Source organism: Phoenix dactylifera, chromosome 1, assembly GCF_051530095.1.
Source record: "Phoenix dactylifera cultivar Ajwa chromosome 1, Ajwa_hap1_PhDact_Kaust_v1.1, whole genome shotgun sequence".
NCBI classification, from domain to species: domain Eukaryota; kingdom Viridiplantae; phylum Streptophyta; class Magnoliopsida; order Arecales; family Arecaceae; genus Phoenix; species Phoenix dactylifera.
Genome location: NC_143190.1, coordinates 10,331,756 through 10,353,711, shown reverse-complemented (window position 1 = coordinate 10,353,711; position 21,956 = coordinate 10,331,756).

Genomic DNA, 21,956 nt, shown 5'->3' with positions numbered 1-21,956 from the left:
GGGTGACCTCGCAGCCAATCAGTCGTCTGCTGACCATGGTGGATACAGGACGCTTAGCAGGCTGTAGGGTCAGCGACTTGATGGTCCCAGATGAGGGCAGGTGGAGGATGGGTTTGGTCTGAGAGGTGTTTGGGGAGCAGTTGGCAGAGATGGTCCTGGCTCTCCCAGTGCCCATTAGGGTGGAGTCTGACAGGTTGATCTGGGCGCCGTTGGGACGGTCGCAGGTACGAGCTAGGGATCTCCAGGCTCTATTCAGTGGGGAGCCAGTTAGGCAAATTGAGGGAGGGTGGATTTGGAGCATGCAGATTCATCCACGGGTGGCACTCTTCATCTGGAAGGTGGTCTGGGGCTGCCTACCTACCAGAAGTGTGCTCGATGTGCGAATTCCTCAGTATTGCGAGATGTGTTCAGGTGCTGAGGAGACCATAGGGCATGTGCTGGTGCAGTGTCCCAAAGCTAGGGAAATATGGAGGAGGTCACCTGGACCTCTTTCTTGTTCGGTGGAGTCGGCACAGGATTTGTTATATCTGCTGAGAGTATCTGTGCGGAGCCCTATATTTGCTCAGGCGGGGATACTTAGAGCATATCTGGCCTACCACATTTGGTTGGACCGGAATGCGCGATTGTTTGAGGGCAGAGCAGTCTCGGCGAGGATGGTGGTGGATAGAGCTGTGCTTTAGGCCAGTGAGGTTTCCTCCTGCCTCGACTTATGTTCTCTTGGGATGGCTAGGGACATCTGGGGTACTCGTAGTACTGTTTTAGCGTCCAGGTTTGTCGTTGCTTCTTGGGTGCCCCCATCCCTTGGTCATCTCAAGGTGAACTTTGATGGTAGCATGGCATCGGATGGAAGGTTTGGAGGGGTCGGATTTGTCATCAGAGATCACCTAGGACGACTGGTTGAAGCAGGTGGTGTCACGCCCCGAGCCCGAGGCGCGGCAGATGCCGCACGCCCGCACGGCAGGCCGCGCAGGCATGCAAGGCATCGGAACATATCAAAGCAATCACGGATACTTAAAACTTATTTAAGGGTTAATAACAGATGTTTAAAATTGACATAAATAATTAAAGTCATTTAAAAGTAGTCTTACAAAATTTCAAAATAGCATATGCTTACAAAATTTCAAAATAACATTTGCCAACATGATTCAAATATTCAGACTAATCTAAAATGCTAATAACTGAAGGAATAATAGCGTAAATCTAACGCACTCCCCAATCCCGTGCGATCAAGCCTCTGGATCTGAAAAACAGAGAAAATAAAATAATGAGCTACACTAGCCCAGTAAGCAACAAAATACCCCAAAGTGGGGTCAGAGTATATCAGATTAAAATACAGAATAATGACTGGAATAAATCATAAATAACATCGTTTTACTGTTTTCAAAACTTATTATCATTTTTCTAAAAATCTGATACCAGAATCTCAACATAATAGGCTACGACCACGTAACCCAGTGGCATGGGTCGCACAAGGTGCCAAATCCACTATATTTATCCACCGATGGCGGCCGGTGTTGCACAAAAGTGCCAAATCCACTATATTTACCCACTGATGGCAGCCGGTGTTCATAAACCACTATTCTAATCACCGGTGGCGCGGTGTCGAAACCGGTTCCTCTCAGATTACAAGTCGACAGGTCCAACGTATAATCCCCATTGGCGGGGCCAGAACAGAACAGAACAGATCATAGCCATGCTGAGAATGCATATATATAAAAACATATTTCATAAATTGTCCAGTCATAGTTTACGGATTTCAGAGCATATAACAAAATTTTCAAATGAGATTTAACATGCCAGACCCATTTTACTAAATACAAAACATATTTCGAAATTTAATCCACTAATAATTATTTTATCAAATAATTTCGAAATGCACTTTGAAGTATTAAGTTACTTACCTCTTCTCGCTTAATCCCTACTTCAGATAGGCGGATCAGGTTCACCTGTTTAAATTTAATTAATTCCTTGTTAATTTCAGAACTAAGCAAAATCCAAAAATAATACTATTGGACACGGTCCAACAGGGCCCAGAGTTGGCCCATAATGGGCATGGCCCGATAGGGCCCATATCGAACACGGCCCAATGGGCCCGCATAGATCCGGCCAAATAGGGCCCCCAAAGTTGGTCTCTAATGGTTCATTTATGCAATAAAATTTATTGCAGAGACTAATACTTAATTACATGGTACTATTCTATAAAGCTTGAGTGGACTAAATAAATATAGTTGGGGGCCTTTATGTAATAAATCTTTCCTATAGGGATCAAATACAAATTACAGAAGGCCCTTTTTTTTTAAATAGTATACTGTCAAGGGCTTATCTGCAAAATTTCATTTATTGGCCAAATGAATTCGGATTTCGGGTTCTGGGTTTCAAGTTTCGAGTTTCGGATTTCGAATTTCGGGTCTAAACTGGGTTTTGGATTTCGGATTCTGGGTTCGAGTTTCGGGTTCTGGGTTTCGGGTTCGGGTTTCAGGTTCGGGTTTGGGTTCGAGCTCCGGGTTCGGGTTCGGGCTCCGAGTTGAACTGGGTTTCGGGTCGGATTTCGGATCTGAACTGGATTCTGGATTTTGGGTCCCGGGTTCGAGTTCGGGTTCCGGGTTCAGAGTTGAGCTTGGTTCCGGGTCTGAATTGGGTTTCGGATTTCGGGTTTCGGGTCTGAACTGGGTTTCGAATTTTTTTTTTTGTTTCGGGTTCGGATCTGAACTGGGCCCAAGTTGGGCCCACAAAGGTACTGCCCAACTAGGCCCAACCGGACTGGACTGGGCCCAAGTTGGGCCTGCAGTGGATAGGGCCCAACGGGCCCAGTTTGGCCCGTGATGGGCCTCCTTCCCCAAAACCCCCCGCCACAGACAGGGAAAGAAGGAGAGACGGAAGAGAGAGAGAGGGCCGGCGGGGTGGCCGGCCTGGGTGGTCGGAGGCCATCGTCCAGTCGACGGTCAGCCGGCCATGGTGGCAGCCGGTGGCTGCTGCGGCGGCCGGCGTTGAGGAAGAACCGAGAATGGTCTCGGTGTGGGCTGATGCAGAGGAGAAAAAACATGCTATTTGGCATGGAATCAAGGCAAGAGAGGGCTTACCGGCGGTGGCAGAGGCAGTGGGAGGAAGATCTCGGCCGCCGGTGCTCGATCCGGTGGTCAAGCAGCGGTGGCGGCGGTGCTTTCCGAAGAGGAGGTAGATCCAGAAACAGGGGAAGGCCGTGAGGGGATTCGGACGGTACTCGGCCGGGAGAGCTCGCCGGTCACTCGGGAGGCAAGAACAGAGGGAGGAGAGGAAGAGGAAGAAGGGAGAGGAAGCGGAGGAGATGGATGAGAGGGAGGAGGGCTCGGAGGTGCTCTTACAAAGAGGAAGATGGGGGTTTTATCGCCCCATTTCAACGGCTCCCCGCCGCGATTTTCACGGCGGTGGGGCGAGATCAATGGCCTCTCTTGCGGCCGCGGGGTGGACGCGGACCCTCCGCGGTGCCGCCGCGGTGTAGCGGCATCCTCGTGCCCGGAGAAGTCGGAGGGGATCGCGTCTGCGATCCCCTATTCCGCCCCTTCCAAAAGGGGTGTTGGGCTGAAGTCGGCTGGGGCTGCCGGCTTCAGCCCAGTATCTCACATTCTCTCCCCCTTAAGAAAATTTCGTCCTCGAAATTTAAGAGATCTATGCCTTTCAAATTAAAAAATGCTCAGCTCATTGGGTAATATAAATCCACGATCTCATTCTCCTTGACAAAAATTAGTGGGATAAATAACTTTGAATCAATTATTAAAACCTTCATGTAAACTCGTAAGATTAATACTAGATAAGTGACTTGTTGGGAACCCGCCCATGCCGCTGATATTTCAAAACAAAAATCAGATGGCAGCGGAAAGGGGGCATGTGCGGGATCAACGTTCATCGCATGAACGTTGTTTCGAGACCTTTCGTAATTAGGTAAGAATTAAAACTTTTAAAACCATTAGGAAGATCAGATCTTCACCTTGCGCGGGTAGATGATCACCGCAAATCTGAATTCGTGGTTTTCGGAAGAGGGTTCGCTTGAAGCCGTTCAAACGTCCGGCCTCTACGGGTATCCACACGAAGTAGAGGACCGATCAAATCTTTCTTGTCTTCCCGGGGTGCTAGCTCCCTTGCAAAGACTTCTTTTGATGGTTGATCTCCTCTCTTTCAATCAACTCTTGATTGCACTTGAGAGGAGGAAGAAGAAGGATGAAGAAGAGGAAGAAGATCAAAGCCCTTCGCAGCCTTCTTCTTTTCTCATGCGTTGAAGCCAAAAGGAGGAAGAAGGGATGTCGCCAAGGTCTTCTTTCCCTTGCACCTTGCTTGCGATTGAACCAAGGGAGGAGAGAGGAGGGTGGCGGCAGCAAGAGGAGGGCTTCAAGTGCATTAGGGCGCCGGCCCCTTGCCTCCTCTTATATAGCCATCTAGGGCTCCTACAATCTAGGAGCCCTAGAGTTAATTCCATAAGAAGGGGGCGCCGGCCCCTCTCTTCATGCCGCACACAAGGAGAGGAGGAGGGGCGTGATCCCTCCTTCTTGTGATGCCCTAATCCTCCTCTAAGGAGGATTAGGTGTCCCTCTTATGGCTAAGTCCTAATCCTATTAGGCTTTAACCAAATCATGAATCAATTGGGTTCAATCCATGCTAGTCCTAATCCTATTAGAACTTGAATGAACCATGACTCAATTGAACTCTTCAATCCTAATCCAATTAGGAGTCATGTTGATTCATTAGATTAATAATTAATTTAGACTTAAGGAATCCTAATCCAATTAGGATGTATTTAATTTTAGTCCTAATCCAATTAGGACTCTATTTGAATCCGAAGTCCTAATCCAATTAGAATTTCTAGGAATCCTACTCCAAGTAGGAATCCAATTTTAATTCAAAATTTCTAATCTCATTAGGGTTGTAGGAACCCTATTCCAAGTAGGAATCCCAGTCCTACTCCAACTAGGATTCCCAGTCCTAATCCAATTAGGACTCTAGAAATCCTACCCGAAGTAGGATTTGTGTTCAAGTCCAATTAATTAATTCCCTTTGTTCCTTCTTCAACCGAATATCAATCGAATTGATTACTCGTGATTCATAATCACTATTCAACCATCGATCGGTCAATACTTCTAGTGTGTGTGACCCCATAGGTTCTACTCTGACTGGTAGTGAGATATATTATGATCTCTATCATAATATCATTGAAAACTCCTTTCAATGGGTTGGAACGATTCCAACTCAACTCATTAGGGTTTATCGATCATCAAGATAATCCCTATGAGTCCCACCATCCACCAGTGACACCTAGCAGCATGTAGTGGCTACCCAGTAGAATAGAAAGATGAACCTCTAGGTGCAGTTAACATGTGATACAGTCCTACTATCGTGGATCCCTACAGGACGGAGGTCATGGACAACTCGTCAAACCCCATCGTCTGTCATATGTCAAGATTTATTCGACTTGAGTTCGATAGTGGAAAACTCTTTTTCCACTTTATATTACTGCCCTGGCCAAGGTCTTAGAACTCAGTCTAACAAATCACATAGGATCACTCCTCTTCTATCAAGGTCGATAGATTCCTTATAGGTGCATACCCTACTCCTACAGTGAACTTACTGCAGCCAATCTACACTGCATAGACCCATATGGCTAGAGACCATGTATGTGTGCAGTCAAACTACAATAACCTCACTGTGAGTAGCCGAAGCACCGCAGGTCAAAGGACCAGTCACACTACTGCAACATCAAGCAAGTCACTGACGAGTGGATAGACATCCAAGTGACTTATTGTCTTGGTCACGCTCAGTACCCTTGTTCTCTAACAAGCACCTGCACTATCACTCCAGTGTCCCTACACTGTGGACTCAAGTCTCGTCCATCCAGAAGGAAAGTGATCTGTGCACTGATCGGATCGATCACCGTCCTCGTGATGATCCATTGATCAGGAGCATTTAGAAATTAATCACCAATGATACATGGCTCAAATTCTCAACTCTTGAGAATATGTATCATCATCTTATTAATTCCTTGGACGATTCATAGACACATAAATAATATGAATGAAAAGATGCCTTTTATTTATTCAATAATAAACAGTCAAGTACAAAATTATGTCCCTAGAATCAACAATGTGTCAGCCAAATTGGCTTCTAGGGCATACATCTAACAATCTCCTACTTGCACTAAAGCCAATTGGTCATATATCTTAGGCCCATCTTCTCAAGGTGGGCTTCAGTCTTTTGCTGACTCAGCTGCTTAGTGAACGGGTCCGCCACGTTATCTGCGGAGTCTACTCTCTGCACCTTTACATATTTCTTCTCAACATAGTCGCGTATGAGATGGAAGCGCCGCTCTATATGCTTAGACTTCTGATGAGACCTTGGCTCCTTAGCAAGGGCTATGGCGCCATTATTATCGCAGTAGAGTGTTATGGCATCTGATGTCATCACGTCCAACTCTGCAATGAATTTCTTGAACCAGAAGCCTTCCTTAGCAGCTTCAGAGGCGGCGATGTATTCAGCTTCCATAGTAGAATCAGCAATGATCGGTTGTTTAGAACTCTTCCAATTTACTGTACCACCATTGCACAAGAACACATATCCAGATGTTGACTTCCTGTCATCGACATCAGTCATGAAGTCTGAATCTGTGTACCCTTCTACCTTTAACTCTGATGATCCTCCAAAAACCAAGAATAAATCTTTAGTTCTTCTCAAGTACTTAAGAATATTCTTCACAGCTGTCCAGTGTTCTTCACCTGGATTCGACTGATATCTGCTTGTGACACTCACAGCAAGAGCTATATCAGGTCGTGTACACAGCATGACATACATGAGGCTTCCTATTGCCGATGCATAGGGAATCTTGCTCATGCGTTGAATCTCTTCAGATGTGTTGGGGCACATCTTCTTGGAGAGATGAATTCCATGCCTAAGGGGTAAGAGACCCCTCTTGGAGTTTTCCATGCTGAACCTCTTCAGCACCTCCTCTATGTACATTTTCTGTGAAAGGCCAAGCATCCTTTTAGATCTATCTCTATAGACCTTTATTCCCAGAATATAGGATGCTTCCCCAAGGTCTTTCATGGAGAATTCTTTTGACAACCAGACCTTGACCGAGGTTAGCATGGGAATATCATTCCCAATCAGGAGAATGTCATCTACGTACAGTACGAGAAAAACGACAGCACTCCCACTAACCTTTTTGTAAACACACGGTTCCTCTTCGTTTTTGATGAAATCAAACGTTTTGATTGCGTCATCGAAACGAGTGTTCCAACTCCGAGATGCTTGCTTTAGTCCATAGATGGACCTTTGCAGCTTGCAGACCTTGTGATCTCCATCACTGGAAGTGAAACCCAAAGGCTGTTCCATATAGATATCTTCATTAAGATATCCATTCAGGAAAGCAGTTTTCACATCCATCTGCCAGATTTCATAATCATGAAATGCTGCAATGGCAAGCAATGTTCGGATGGATTTTAGCATGGCTACAGGTGAAAAGGTCTCCTGATAGTCAATGCCCTCGCGCTGACTATACCCTTTTGCCACAAGCCTTGCCTTATAGGTCTCTACCTCTCCATCCGAACCTATCTTTCTCTTGTAGATCCATTTGCATCCAATAGGTACAATACCTTCTGGTGGGTCTACTAAGGTCCAGACTTGGTTGGAATGCATGGAGTCTAACTCTGACTTCATAGCTTCCAGCCATTTCTCGGAATCGATATCAGATATCGCCTCGTTGTAGGTTTTGGAATCCTGTATGTGATCCCTATCTCCCACTAGGAACATTTCCTCGGTATCCTCTTCTAGTATACCTAAGTATCTATCGGAAGGATGGGAGACCCTACTAGATCTACGAGGTGGTCGAGGGACATCGTGTACTGGCTCTTTATGAATGGGTTCTATAGGATCCATGACTCGTTGCTTTTCAGAGACTTTCTCTTCAAGCTCAATTTTCCTCCCACTGCCTCTATCAAGGATAAACTATTTTTCCAAGAAGATGGCATGACGGCTCACAAACACATTGTGATTCTCTGAGACGTAAAAATTGTATCCTAATGACTCTTTAGGATATCCTATAAAACGAGCACTTATGGTCCTAGCCTCTAACTTGCCCGCCTGTAGTCTCTTGACGTGGGCCGGACATCCCCAAATCTTGAGATGACCCAGACTTGGTTTCTTACCATGCCATATCTCATACGGTGTGGTAGGAACGGATTTAGAGGGAACTCTATTCAATAAATAAATCGCTGTGAGTAAGGCATCTCCCCAAAGGAACATAGGTAAATCAGTGAAGCTCATCATGGACCTGACCATGTCCAACAGGGTCCGATTCCTCCTCTCTGACACCCCGTTGAGTTGAGGTGTACCCGGAGGTGTCCATTGTGAGACTATGCCGTTTTCTTTGAGATAGTCCCGGAATTCCCCACTAAGGTATTCTCCTCCTCGATCTGATCGAAGAGCCTTAAGAGATTTTCCGGTTTGTTTTTCTACTTCATTCTTGAACTCTTTGAACTTTTCAAAAGATTCAGACTTGTCTCTCATAAGATACACATACCCATATTGTGAATAATCATCGGTAAAGGTAATGAAGTAAGAATAACGTCCTCTGGCTAGCACATCGAATGGGCCACATACATCTGTATGTACTAGGGTAAGTATTTCAGTGGTCCTCTCCCCATGTCCTACAAAGGGCAGTCTAGCCATTTTTCCTCGAAGACAGGACTCGCAAACTAGATATGACTCGGAAGTCAATAAGCCTAAAAGCCCATCTTTATCCATTTTGTTCATTCTGTCTTCTCCAATATGGCCAAGCCTGAGGTGCCACAAATATCTTTGGTTTATCTCATCTCTAGATCTTTTTGATCCTTTGGCATTCACTTCTTGCTCGGTAATATTCACAGATACATCCATATGTAAATGATAGAGACTGTCGATCATGAAACCACGTGCGACTATTTTATTTCTTAAATAAATAGAACAGCAGTCTTTGTCAAAAGTAAAAACATGACCTTCCTGTGCTAGACATGAAACAGAAATCAAATTTCTGCTAGCAGCAGGTACATAATAGCAGTCTCTAAGTAATAAACTAAATCCAGATGGTAGTCGCAGATGGTAGGTGCCCACAGCCACAGCAGCAACTTTTGCCCCGTTGCCAACCCGAAGGGTTACCGCACCTTCCGCCAGCCTTCTACTTTCCTTTAGACCCTGCATGGTAGTGCACAAATGAGCACTAGAACCAGAATCTATAACCCAACTAGAAGTAGAAGAAACCGTTAGATTAGTTTCAATTATGAGCAAGTCTATACCTTCTGAAGGCGTGTCACCTTTCTTGTTCTTCAGGCTCTCGAGGTATGAAGGACAGTTTCTCTTCCAGTGGCCTTCGACATTGCAGTGGAAACATTTTCCTTTGTCGTTAGCCTTTTTCTTTTGAACTTCCTTCTTTGGCTTTTTATCTTTCTTCTGCTTCTTAGCAGGCTTCTTTTTCTTCCAAGTAGACTTTCTCTTGGAACCAGAAGTTAACTCAGCAGCAAGGACACTGCCCCTTGAACCTTTCAAGGCTCCCTCAGCAGTTACCAACATGTTGATTAGTTTAGTCTTAGTGCATTCAATCTTATTCATGTGGTAGTTTACTATAAACTGACCAAATGAATCAGAAAGTGACTGTAGGATCAAATCCACTTGTAATTCCTTGTGCATGTCCATACCGAGCTTCTCAAGCTCCTCCAGGTCCTTGATCATGGTCAGACCGTGATCATGGACAGACTGCCCCTCGCGCATCTTTGCTTTGAAAAGCCTCTTGGACACTTCAAAACGAGCTGTGCGACTCTGCTCACCATACAACTCTTGCAGGTGTGCCAGTATGTCCCTAGCAGTCTTCATATTTTCATGCTGGCATTGGAGTTCATTAGACATGGATGCCATCATATAGCATTTTACTCTAATGTCATCATCCAACCACTTTTTATGCATCTCACGCTGAACATCAGTAGGACGTGTTGGTAGTGTGGGGATATCTGAATCGAGTATGTAGCCTATTTTCTCACAGTCCAAAACAATTTTGAGATTCTAAGCCAGTCTTTGTAATTGGTTCCGGTCAGTCGGTTGGTCTCAAGAATACGGGTCAAAGGGTTTGAAGCTGACATTGTATCTGCAGAGAGTAAAGATTCTAGTTAGACTTTTGTACTTAATCCTAATCTGTTCTAAGGTCTTTTAGAACAAATGTAACTCCCACTATTTTTTCGAATCCCTCACACTCCCCTGGTAGGGAAACGGAAATCCCACACGACTAGGATTTCTAGTGGGTACTGCGGTCCCACCGATTTACATGCCACCTCACCTAACAGTTATTGGTGACACATAGATGGATGAGTGTACAACTCTTGTACAATGCTTCTCAAGCATGGTGCAGTGTAACTTGGTCTCTAAGCCATGAAGACCTCACCTAACAGTTATTGGTCCCATTTCTTAGTTAAGTCAGACCCACCGTATAACCGTAGGAATAAAGTCGTCATTGGGTCCTCACCTAACAGTTATTGGTGCCCAACCCCACCTTTACCCTACAACATCTCATGTCTATAGAGAGGTCCAGCCCCCCGAAGCAACTTGACCACTGTGTCCAGCCGAGACAAATCAACATCAGAAAGGCCTTAGCAGCTCTACTACAGTGGAAGACCTATTGACTTAATATTGGTTAATCAGGTCTTAGTGTTTGCAACTTGAGCCCTTCATAAGAGGTAATCGAACAATTGGCCAGGTAAGCAGGTGGGAGGCTCCCCTTACTCAGAGAGTAAGGTCCTAATTAAGTAACCACCTTTTATGCTTTCCTAGACACCAATTAGATCAATTAATCTAATATGACTTGCTCATGTCGGTTCACTCTCGACTTGATTGAGGAGGTTTTGATTTAGGTCTCAATTGGGTTTGCTACATCACATGTAAACCTATCTACCCGACTCGCATTCACATCACATGCAAACGGCACATCACAGGCAGTTATAATCGCAGCATCAAATTAAAGCTAAACTTTAAATAGGTGATGATCATGGATTCTAGTTAGGTCGTATTACAAGCACATGCACGTCAATCGATCAACTGGTCTTCAACTCTTGAATTGGTTCCAAGCCTTCTTGATTCGATCCTTGACCAACTCTTGATCCAATCGCCATCAACCGCTTAGACCCCTGTTCATCTCATGCATCGTCTTCGACTTGATCGTTGACGTACATCACATCACAGAAATACAACCAGATGTAAAATAAAAATAAAAATAAATTACATCTCCTTTTAGGAGGCACGCAGGCCTCTCAAAACATCAAATAAGATGCATGCAAGCATCTGAAAAATTACATGACATCGCAGATCACATCGCAGGTCATTACATTTGATACCGAAAGGGTTTGAATCCTATGATCATCACCATATGCAACAATTATAATTTTCAGATCTGAAAACTAACTGATTATGTCATGACATAGGTTGCTGATCATGCTAATCATGATTCTAAACTTTGTAATCTCATTAACAACGCAATTAGAATCATCATTTTATCACATAAAAATCAGCATGCAAAAATCAGCACCCCTGAAAAATCTGCATGTAGAAATTTTCAGCATGCATGATCATTCAATTTTCAGATCTAATAAGCCTTTAGATATTTAATTCTTACCTTAATCTACGAAGCCTAGGCTCTGATACCACTGTTGGGAACCCGCCCATGCCGCTGATATTTCAAAACAAAAATCAGATGGCAGCGGAAAGGGGGCATGTGCGGGATCAACGTTCATCGCATGAACGTTGTTTCGAGACCTTTCGTAATTAGGTAAGAATTAAAACTTTTAAAACCATTAGAAAGATCAGATCTTCACCTTGCGCGGGTAGATGATCACCGCAAATCTGAATTCGTGGTTTTCGGAAGAGGGTTCGCTTGAAGCCGTTCAAACATCCGGCCTCTACGGGTATCCACACGAAGTAGAGGACCGATCAAATCTTTCTTGTCTTCCCGGGGTGCTAGCTCCCTTGCAAAGACTTCTTTTGATGGTTGATCTCCTCTCTTTCAATCAACTCTTGATTGCACTTGAGAGGAGGAAGAAGAAGGATGAAGAAGATCAAAGCCCTTCGCAGCCTTCTTCTTTTCTCATGCGTTGAAGCCAAAAGGAGGAAGAAGGGATGTCGCCAAGGTCTTCTTTCCCTTGCACCTTGCTTGCGGTTGAACCAAGGGAGGAGAGGGGAGGGTGGCGGCAGCAAGAGGAGGGCTTCAAGTGCATTAGGGCGCCGGCCCCTTGCCTCCTCTTATATAGCCATCTAGGGCTCCTACAATCTAGGAGCCCTAGAGTTAATTCCATAAGAAGGGGGCGTCGGCCCCTCTCTTCATGCCGCACACAAGGAGAGGAGGAGGGGCGTGATCCCTCCTTCTTGTGATGCCCTAATCCTCCTCTAAGGAGGATTAGGTGTCCCTCTTATGGCTAAGTCCTAATCCTATTAGGCTTTAACCAAATCATGAATCAAATGGGTTCAATCCATGCTAGTCCTAATCCTATTAGAACTTGAATGAACCATGACTCAATTGAACTCTTCAATCCTAATCCAATTAGGAGTCATGTTGATTCATTAGATTAATAATTAATTTAGACTTAAGGAATCCTAATCCAATTAGGATGTATTTAATTTTAGTCCTAATCCAATTAGGACTCTATTTGAATCCGAAGTCCTAATCCAATTAGGATTTCTAGGAATCCTACTCCAAGTAGGAATCCAATTTTAATTCAAAATTTCTAATCTCATTAGGGTTGTAGGAATCCTATTCCAAGTAGGAATCCCAGTCCTACTCCAACTAGGATTCCCAGTCCTAATCCAATTAGGACTCTAGGAATCCTACCCGAAGTAGGATTTGTGTTTAAGTCCAATTAATTAATTCCCTTTGTTCCTTCTTCAACCGAATATCAATCGAATTGATTACTCGTGATTCATAATCACTATTCAACCATCGGATCGGTCAATACTTCTAGTGTGTGTGACCCCATAGGTTCTACTCTGACTGGTAGTGAGATATATTATGATCTCTATCATAATATCATTGAAAACTCCTTTCAATGGGTTGGAACGATTCCAACTCAACTCATTAGGGTTTATCGATCATCAAGATAATCCCTATGAGTCCCACCATCCACCAGTGACACCTAGCAGCATGTAGTGGCTACCCAGTAGATAGAAAGATGAACCTCTAGGTGCAGTTAACATGTGATACAGTCCTACTATCGTGGATCCCTACAGGACGGAGGTCATGGACAACTCGTCAAACCCCATCGTCTGTCATATGTCAAGATTTATTCGACTTGAGTTCGATAGTGGAAAACTCTTTTTCCACTTTATATTACTGCCCTGGCCAAGGTCTTAGAACTCAGTCTAACAAATCACATAGGATCACTCCTCTTCTATCAAGGTCGATAGATTCCTTATAGGTGCATACCCTACTCCTACAGTGAACTTACTGCAGCCAATCTACACTGCATAGACCCATATGGCTAGAGACCATGTATGTGTGCAGTCAAACTACAATAACCTCACTGTGAGTAGCCGAAGCACCGCAGGTCAAAGGACCAGTCACACTACTGCAACATCAAGCAAGTCACTGACGAGTGGATAGACATCCAAGTGACTTATTGTCTTGGTCACGCTCAGTACCCTTGTTCTCTAACAAGCACCTGCACTATCACTCCAGTGTCCCTACACTGTGGACTCAAGTCTCGTCCATCCAGAAGGAAAGTGATCTGTGCACTGATCGGATCGATCACCGTCCTCGTGATGATCCATTGATCAGGAGCATTTAGAAATTAATCACCAATGATACATGGCTCAAATTCTCAACTCTTGAGAATATGTATCATCATCTTATTAATTCCTTGGACGATTCATAGACACATAAATAATATGAATGAAAAGATGCATTTTATTTATTCAATAATAAACAGTCAAGTACAAAATTATGTCCCTAGAATCAACAATGTGTCAGCCAAATTGGCTTCTAGGGCATACATCTAACATGACTAACTAAAATCTCAGATTGAAATTATCATCTTGATGCATGTTCACTCGAAATCGGATCATGATCGATTCACAGTAGGATTGATTAAAATTAGTTGCGTTTGAGATAAAACTTGAAATGAAATGGATCTCATACACTTATCAAGGTAGTGTGCTGATCCCTCAAAGGATTATGACCGACCTTAGAGTCAAATCATTATATTGCTAAGAATATGATTCACAAAATGAACATGTACTAATGATCATTAGCTAGCAACGATTTATCTCAAAAATGATTTGCATCAAATCACAAAAGCAGGTCTAAGAAGGCAAAGTATTGATACCATGATTCAATATGCCACAAAGCTTTTAACTTAAACTTATAAATCATAAGATGGGAGCAAATAATGCATGGTTTATTCAGATACTTAATAAGTTAGACCATATTTGGTCAACAATCAACTAACCCGAGTCATGATACGTTCAAATTATCATTATTATTATTATTTTCTTAGCATACCCAAAAATAGCGAAGTCTATCCAAGAAATAACATAATCATATCATGATTGACCTGAGAATCAATAGTATTCACTTTCCCTTATTAACAAAATCTTTCATTATTGAACAACATAGTCTTTCATCATAACATGTTACCAAAACACAGTCAATATTTTTGACCTGTTTAAATTTACTCAGTTCATCAAATTTCTGTTGTATAACTCAGATCAATATTTTCCAAACCTTCTTATTGATCCCACATCATCAACATTTTTTTTTTTTTGCATAATAGATAGAAATACCTACACTAATGACACCATGATATCCATATCAGTCAAAATCAAAAACACTATTCTTTTCTTTGACATTGAAATTCTCCTTAATAAGAAAAACCATCAGAAACTATTTCCAAATCACAATGTTAATATCGCTGACCAGCTTAAAATAATTTAAGCAACCAATATTCTCATAATTTACTAAATCACTTCCAATTAAAATACCAATCTGCATTGTAATTTGAAAAGATCTAAAATTTCAAATTCTAAGTAAAGCCAAAGAAAAATTCTAGAATTTCATCCCAAATATGTTTTCTATCTACACAAGAGTTTCATACATGATCCACATACAGATTTCAACCCTCGAAGAATATTTCAATAAATATTATAAAATATTTTCTAGTCCAAACTTTAAACAACTTTTTATAAATGAACCTTAACTCGCCACCAAAATAATTAACTTGAACTAGAGGCAATATCCACAGTGATATCAAGTTAAACTTCTAAAATAATTGCATTGCACTATAATATCCCATGATCAATATTCCTTCACTTAATTTAGTCAAAATCTAATTAATCATAACTTGAAATACAAATTGCTCTACCAAGAAAAACTCTCAGAATAGCTAATTCAAACTTTGGTTATGACCATAATTAGGTTGCATTCTAATTTTTGTATTTCAAAATTCAGATAAAGTAACTTAAATTTATCAATAGCAAAAGTAAATAAATACCTTCGTCTAATGGCCTAATGTCTACCTATTTCTCAAACTTTCCAACGAATCCTAAAGATTCTAAAACTTAAGCTCCATCCGACTATTTCAAATACAATGCCTAGGAATCTGAAACCTGAGCTCTGATACCACCAAATCTGTCACGCCCCGAGCCCGAGGCGCGGCAGATGCCGCACGCCCGCACGGCAGGCCGTGCAGGCGTGCAAGGCATCGGAACATATCAAAGCAATCACGGATACTTAAAACTTATTTAAGGGTTAATAACAGATGTTTAAAATTGACATAAATAATTAAAGTCATTCAAAAGCAGTCTTACAAAATTTCAAAATAGCATATGCTTACAAAATTTCAAAATAACATTTGCCAACATGATTCAAATATTCAGACTAATCTAAAATGCTAATAACTGAAGGAATAATAGCGTAAATCTAACGCACTCCCTAATCCCGTGCGATCAAGCCTCTGGATCTGAAAAACAGAGAAAATAAAATAATGAGCTACACTAGCCCAGTAAGCAACAAAATACCCCAAAGTGGGGTCAGAGTATATCAGATTAAAATACAGAATAATGACTGGAATAAATCATAAATAACATCGTTTTACTGTTTTCAAAACTTATTATCATTTTTCCAAAAATCTGATACCAGAATCTCAACATAATAGGCTACGGCCACGTAACCCAGTGGCATGGGTCGCACAAGGTGCCAAATCCACTATATTTATCCACCGATGGCGGCCGGTGTTGCACAAAAGTGCCAAATCCACTATATTTACCCACCGATGGCAGCCGGTGTTCAGAAACCACTATTCTAATCACCGGTGGCGCGGTGTCGAAACCGGTTCCTCTCAGATTACAAGTCGACAGGTCCAACGTATAATCCCCATTGGCGGGGCCAGAACAGAACAGAACACATCATAGCCATGCTGAGAATGCATATATATAAAAACATATTTCATAAATTGTCCAGTCATAATTTATGGATTTCAGAGCATATAACAAAATTTTCAAATGAGATTTAACATGCCAGACCCATTTTGCTAAATACAAAACATATTTCGAAATTTAATCCACTAATAATTATTTTACCAAATAATTTTGAAATGCACTTTAAAGTATTAAGTTACTTACCTCTTCTCACTTAATCCCTACTTCAGATAGGCGGATCAGGTTCACCTGTTTAAATTTAATTAATTCCTTGTTAATTTCAGAACTAAGCAAAATCCAAAAATAATACTATTGGACACGGTCCAACAGGGCCCAGAGTTGGCCCATAATGGGCATGGCCCGATAGGGCCCATATCGAACACGGCCCAATGGGCCTGCATAGATCCGGCCAAATAGGGCCCCCAAAGTTGGTCTCTAATGGTTCATTTATGCAATAAAATTTATTGCAGGGACCAATACTTAATTACATGGTACTATTCTATAAAGCTTGAGTGGACTAAATAAATATAGTTGGGGACCTTTATGTAATAAATCTTTTCTATAGGGATCAAATACAAATTACAGAAGGCCCTTTTTTTTTGAAATAGTATACTGTCAAGGGCTTATCTGCAAAATTTCATTTATTGGCCAAATGAATTCGGATTTCGGGTTCTGGGTTTCAAGTTTCGAGTTTCTGATTTTGAATTTCGGGTCTAAACTGGGTTTCAGATTTCGGATTCTGGGTTCGAGTTTCGGGTTCTGGGTTTCGGGTTCGGGTTTGGGTTCGAGCTCCGGGTTCGGGTTCGGGCTCCGAGTTGAACTGGGTTTCGGGTCGGATTTCGGATCTGAACTAGATTCTGGATTTCGGGTCCCGGGTTCGAGTTCGGGTTCCGGGTTCAGAGTTGAGCTCGGTTCCGGGTCTGAATTGGGTTTCGAATTTCGAGTTTCGGGTCTGAACTGGGTTTCGAATTTTTTTTTTTTTTGTTTCGGGTTCGGATCTGAACTGGGCCCAAGTTGGGCCCACAAAGGTACTGCCCAACTAGGCCCAACCGGACTGGACTGGGCCCAAGTTGGGCCTGCAGTGGATAGGGCCCAACGGGCCCAGTTTGGCCCGTGATGGGCCTCCTTCCCCAAAACCCCCCGCCACAGACAAGGAAAGAAGGAGAGACGGAAGAGAGAGAGAGGGCCGGCGGGGTGGCCGGCCTGGGTGGTCGGAGGCCATCGTCCAGTCGACGGTCAGCCGGCCATGGTGGCAGCCGGTGGCTGCTGCGGCGGCCGGCGTTGAGGAAGAACCGATAATGGTCTCGGTGTAGGCCGATGCAGAGGAGAAAAAACATGCTATTTGGCATGGAATCAAGGCAAGAGAGGGCTTACCGGCGGTGGCAGAGGCAGTGGGAGGAAGATCTCGGCCGCCGGTGCTCGATCCGGTGGTCAAGCAGCGGTGGCGGCGGTGCTTTCCGAAGAGGAGGTAGATCCAGAAACAGGGGAAGGCCGTGAGGGGATTCGGACGGTACTCGGCCGGGAGAGCTCGCCGGTCACTCGGGAGGCAAGAACAGAGGGAGGAGAGGAAGAGGAAGAAGGGAGAGGAAGCGGAGGAAACGGATGAGAGGGAGGAGGGCTCGGAGGTGCTCTTACAAAGAGGAAGATGGGGGTTTTATCGCCCCATTTCAACGGCTCCCCGCCGCGATTTTCACGGCGGTGGGGCGAGATCAATGGCCTCTCTTGCGGCCGCGGGGTGGACGCGGACCCTCCGCGGTGCTGCCGCGGTGTAGCGGCGTCCTCGTGCCCGGAGAAGTCGGAGGGGATCGCGTCTGCGATCCCCTGTTGCGCCCCTTCCAAAAGGGGTGTTGGGCTGAAGTCGGCTGGGGCTGCCGGCTTCAGCCCAGTATCTCACAGGTGGCCGGTGTACGCTTGGGCTCACAGTAGTTGAGGCAGAGCTGCGGGCAGCTTGGCAGGGCATATCTTATGCAAGGCGGGTGCTCGGTGCCGGGCGGGTGCATCTCGAGGGGGATTCATCTGTAGTTATCGACTGGATGGGTGCGGACAGGTATGGTGATGGTCATCCTCATATACGTAAGACCCGCAGGCTGACTTTGGATATGGACGAGTTTGAGGCAGTACATGTATTCCGAGAAGCGAACAGAGCAGCAGACTGGATCGCCTCTTATGTTGCACAGCATTCCGGGGAGATCTGTTGGACTTCCACAGTAGAGCTCCCTCCCCCATTGTATTTTTTGCTTCTTCTGATCTGGAAGGATGTACTCACGTTAGAGTTATATGAATTGCCGCTTTCACAAAAAAAAAATAATCAAAAATATGTAAATTTTGGTAGCCACTACCTCGGCCAATTAGGCTTGGAGCACCTTCACCATGCCTTTCCCAGATTCACATCTTTTCTTAGGATTGGTTGCTTTGAGGTTTTACTTTTGTTTATTTTCATTTTTTATCACATAACAAGTCCCCCCTCTATAGACACCTCATTCCATCGATTTATCTAGAAAAGCCCTCATCTTCTAAAAAAAAGGCGATAGAATAATGTCGAATAGGCTGAGTTAGATCCGATTTTGAATATGTAGTTTTTAGTTGCACACTTATAGAAGAATAGGGTCAATATATACAAATTATGGGATGGCCTTTCTGATGTTGCTATAAAAAACTAATTTTTTATTTTCTTTTTATAAATTTTGGCAGCTTCACCATTTCTAGTGGCAACAAAGAGAGGTGTGAGAGAAATGGTGGTGGAAATTCTAAAGATCTCTCCTGTGGTAGCTCTTGATGTGGATTTAGATGGAAAGAGTATTATTATTTAAAGGCAGAGTACTGACAGACCCACATTTATAAGCATATGTTGACAAAGGGAATAACGAAATTACTCAAAAGAAGGAAACTAATAAAAGAGTCTTTGTTTCAGAGAGTGGATGATCACGGGAATAGTGCTCTGCATCTGGCTCCTAGGTTCGCCGAAAAGCAGTAGCCTTGGAGTATCCTGGAAGTAGCTTTTCAAATGCAATTAGAGGTCAAGTGGTATAAGGTTTTGTTCTTTCCCTACTCATCGAACATCAATTCCAAACCTCTTCCTTCACTTTAACATGAGAGAGAGAGAGAGAGAGAGTCAGGATGCTCACTACATGATACTCTTGTATGAAATTTATGAAAATAGTTAGATTCTCAGCCGTCAGAAATTTTGGTCACACTTACTAAAGGAGACGAAAGAGTAGGTTACTGGGCCCTAAACCATCACCTTCTAACATGCGCTTCTCTTTCTTCTTAGCTCTCGATCCACCCATGCCCACCCCCTCTCTACTTTCTCCTATAATGGCAAGCGACACCATCAAGAACAAATCCAATGCCCCCCTCTATCCCGCCACCTTTTAGCCATTGATCTGGAACCCCATTTATCTTTCTACTTACCGCTATATAGACTATATCTTCTATTTTATTAATCATCAGCTAATTTCAAATATAAATGCTTTGAGAGCTCTCTCTCTCTCTCTCTCTCTCTCTCTCTCTCTCTCTCTCACTCACAGAGATCCAGCAAGCCTATATCTTTCAACTTCCTTCATATTTTTTGCTTGTTTATTAGTTCTTCAATCCTATAATTGATCCCATTAGTTTCAAATATTACTTCTTCAATCCACTAAGCCCATGTCCCTCAACTTTCCCGCTAAGTAGAGGTGCAAATGGTTCGGGTCGAGTCAAGTCATGAATGACCCAGACCCAATTCGATTTCTTGTTCAGGTCTTAATTTTGGATCCAGATCCGACCCGATAGATTGAATCGGGTCAGGTCGGATTCACCGCTATAATTTTTGACCCAACGGATTATTCGGATCGGGTCGGATCCATGTATAATCTAGACCCGACCGAAAAAATTTAGATTTAATTCGGATCCGGATCGGGTCCAGTTCAAGTCCGGGTTGGGTTCGGTTCGGATCAACCCATCTATGGCTTCAGAATTTGTGTTTGTATCCCCGCGGACTCAAATAATTTTACAGATTCGGATCAGGTTGGGTCGGGTTATAGAATTAAAAACCCAAAATTACCCGAATTTTAAATGAGTCGGATCGGATCTGAATTCTGTAAACCTAGGCCTGACCCGAAAAATGGAATAGGTTCAATTTTAAGACCCGACCCGGCCCCATGCGTTCTCCAAAATGGGTCGGGTCAGATCTAGGCGGGTCAGGTTGGGTCCAATTTTACCATGTTAATGGACTCAGCCACTATTAGAGAAATCGAAGTTTGGGGCTGGTAAAATAAGCAAGCTATCTAGGCCTGGGCCCAAGATATAAAACGAATGGTGGAAGGTCTGGATTGTAGGAAATGTTGACAAGATCAATGCATTAAGAATCCATCTTAATGCATTGATGAGAAATCTGTGCACTTATCCTAATCCCTTAAAACAAACTAGTTTAGTTTGATTCAGATAAAGCCTGATCATGTCCTGGCCCAATTCACCATCGTCTCTCTTTGATTCGATACAGTGGAGTTCCACACAACCTATTTTTAGTTCGGATGGATTCAGATAAAGCCTTGCGTGTGGGTACTTATTTTCTTGACAATCTTTGTTTTAAAGATTCTTCCATCTCAACCCTCGACTAAAGAAAATCTAGAACTCTCAAAGCCACGCTATCCAGTATGAAAGTATGGAGCCCAAATTTGCTACCAAACAACTTTGTAAGCCACTTTGGATCTTCACATGGTGCCCCGTAAATGATTCAACTCTGCATGAACGACACCAAAGCCCACAAGTTGCATCATTCTTTCAAACCATGCTGAAAGGGAATTGGCTTGGTACCTAGTTTGGGCCGTGTTGTTCTATTTTCCTTTCTATTTAGGCTGGACCCAATTAATGACGGGATCGACAAACTGTACCCTAACAGATCACGGGCCTACAAAATGTGGGTCTACTGGATATATGGTTGCGATAATTAATATCAGATCATGGTGCTGGTACAGCTAGAAAGGGCGTACTTTAAGGCTACATGAATGTATGTCCACGCCCCCCGGCGGAGGAAATTTTTATTTTATTATGAAATGAGCGATTTTGATGGTGTAATGCATATTTTTTGTTTTATTACTATCTAGAAGTATCTAAATCAGTTTACATTTGATCTATAAAATATTTTAAAAATTATATAGTGCATCTTACTATTTGATCTAGTAGCTATACTTCTAAAGTGCTTATAGATTATTTATTTTATTCTAGCTCTAATAGCAATAGTATTACACCTTTCATGAAAAAATTAAAAAATTGTTCATATTTAAACAAAAACCCATATATGATAGAAATTGCAGGAAGTAGTAAATTGGGCAAAGGATCAGGTAATTTTATTTTCTATCATCTTCTTTACTCTAATAATTTACTAGGGTTGCAAATTGGTTGAAATAACTTATGACCTAACACAATCCTGATCTGTTCTGTTTTTTAAAACTTGCGAATCGAATTGGGTTAAAAAATTGAAATTCATATATTATGAATAAGAGTTTATCCAAGAGGAGAGGAAAGGGAAAGGAAAAAAT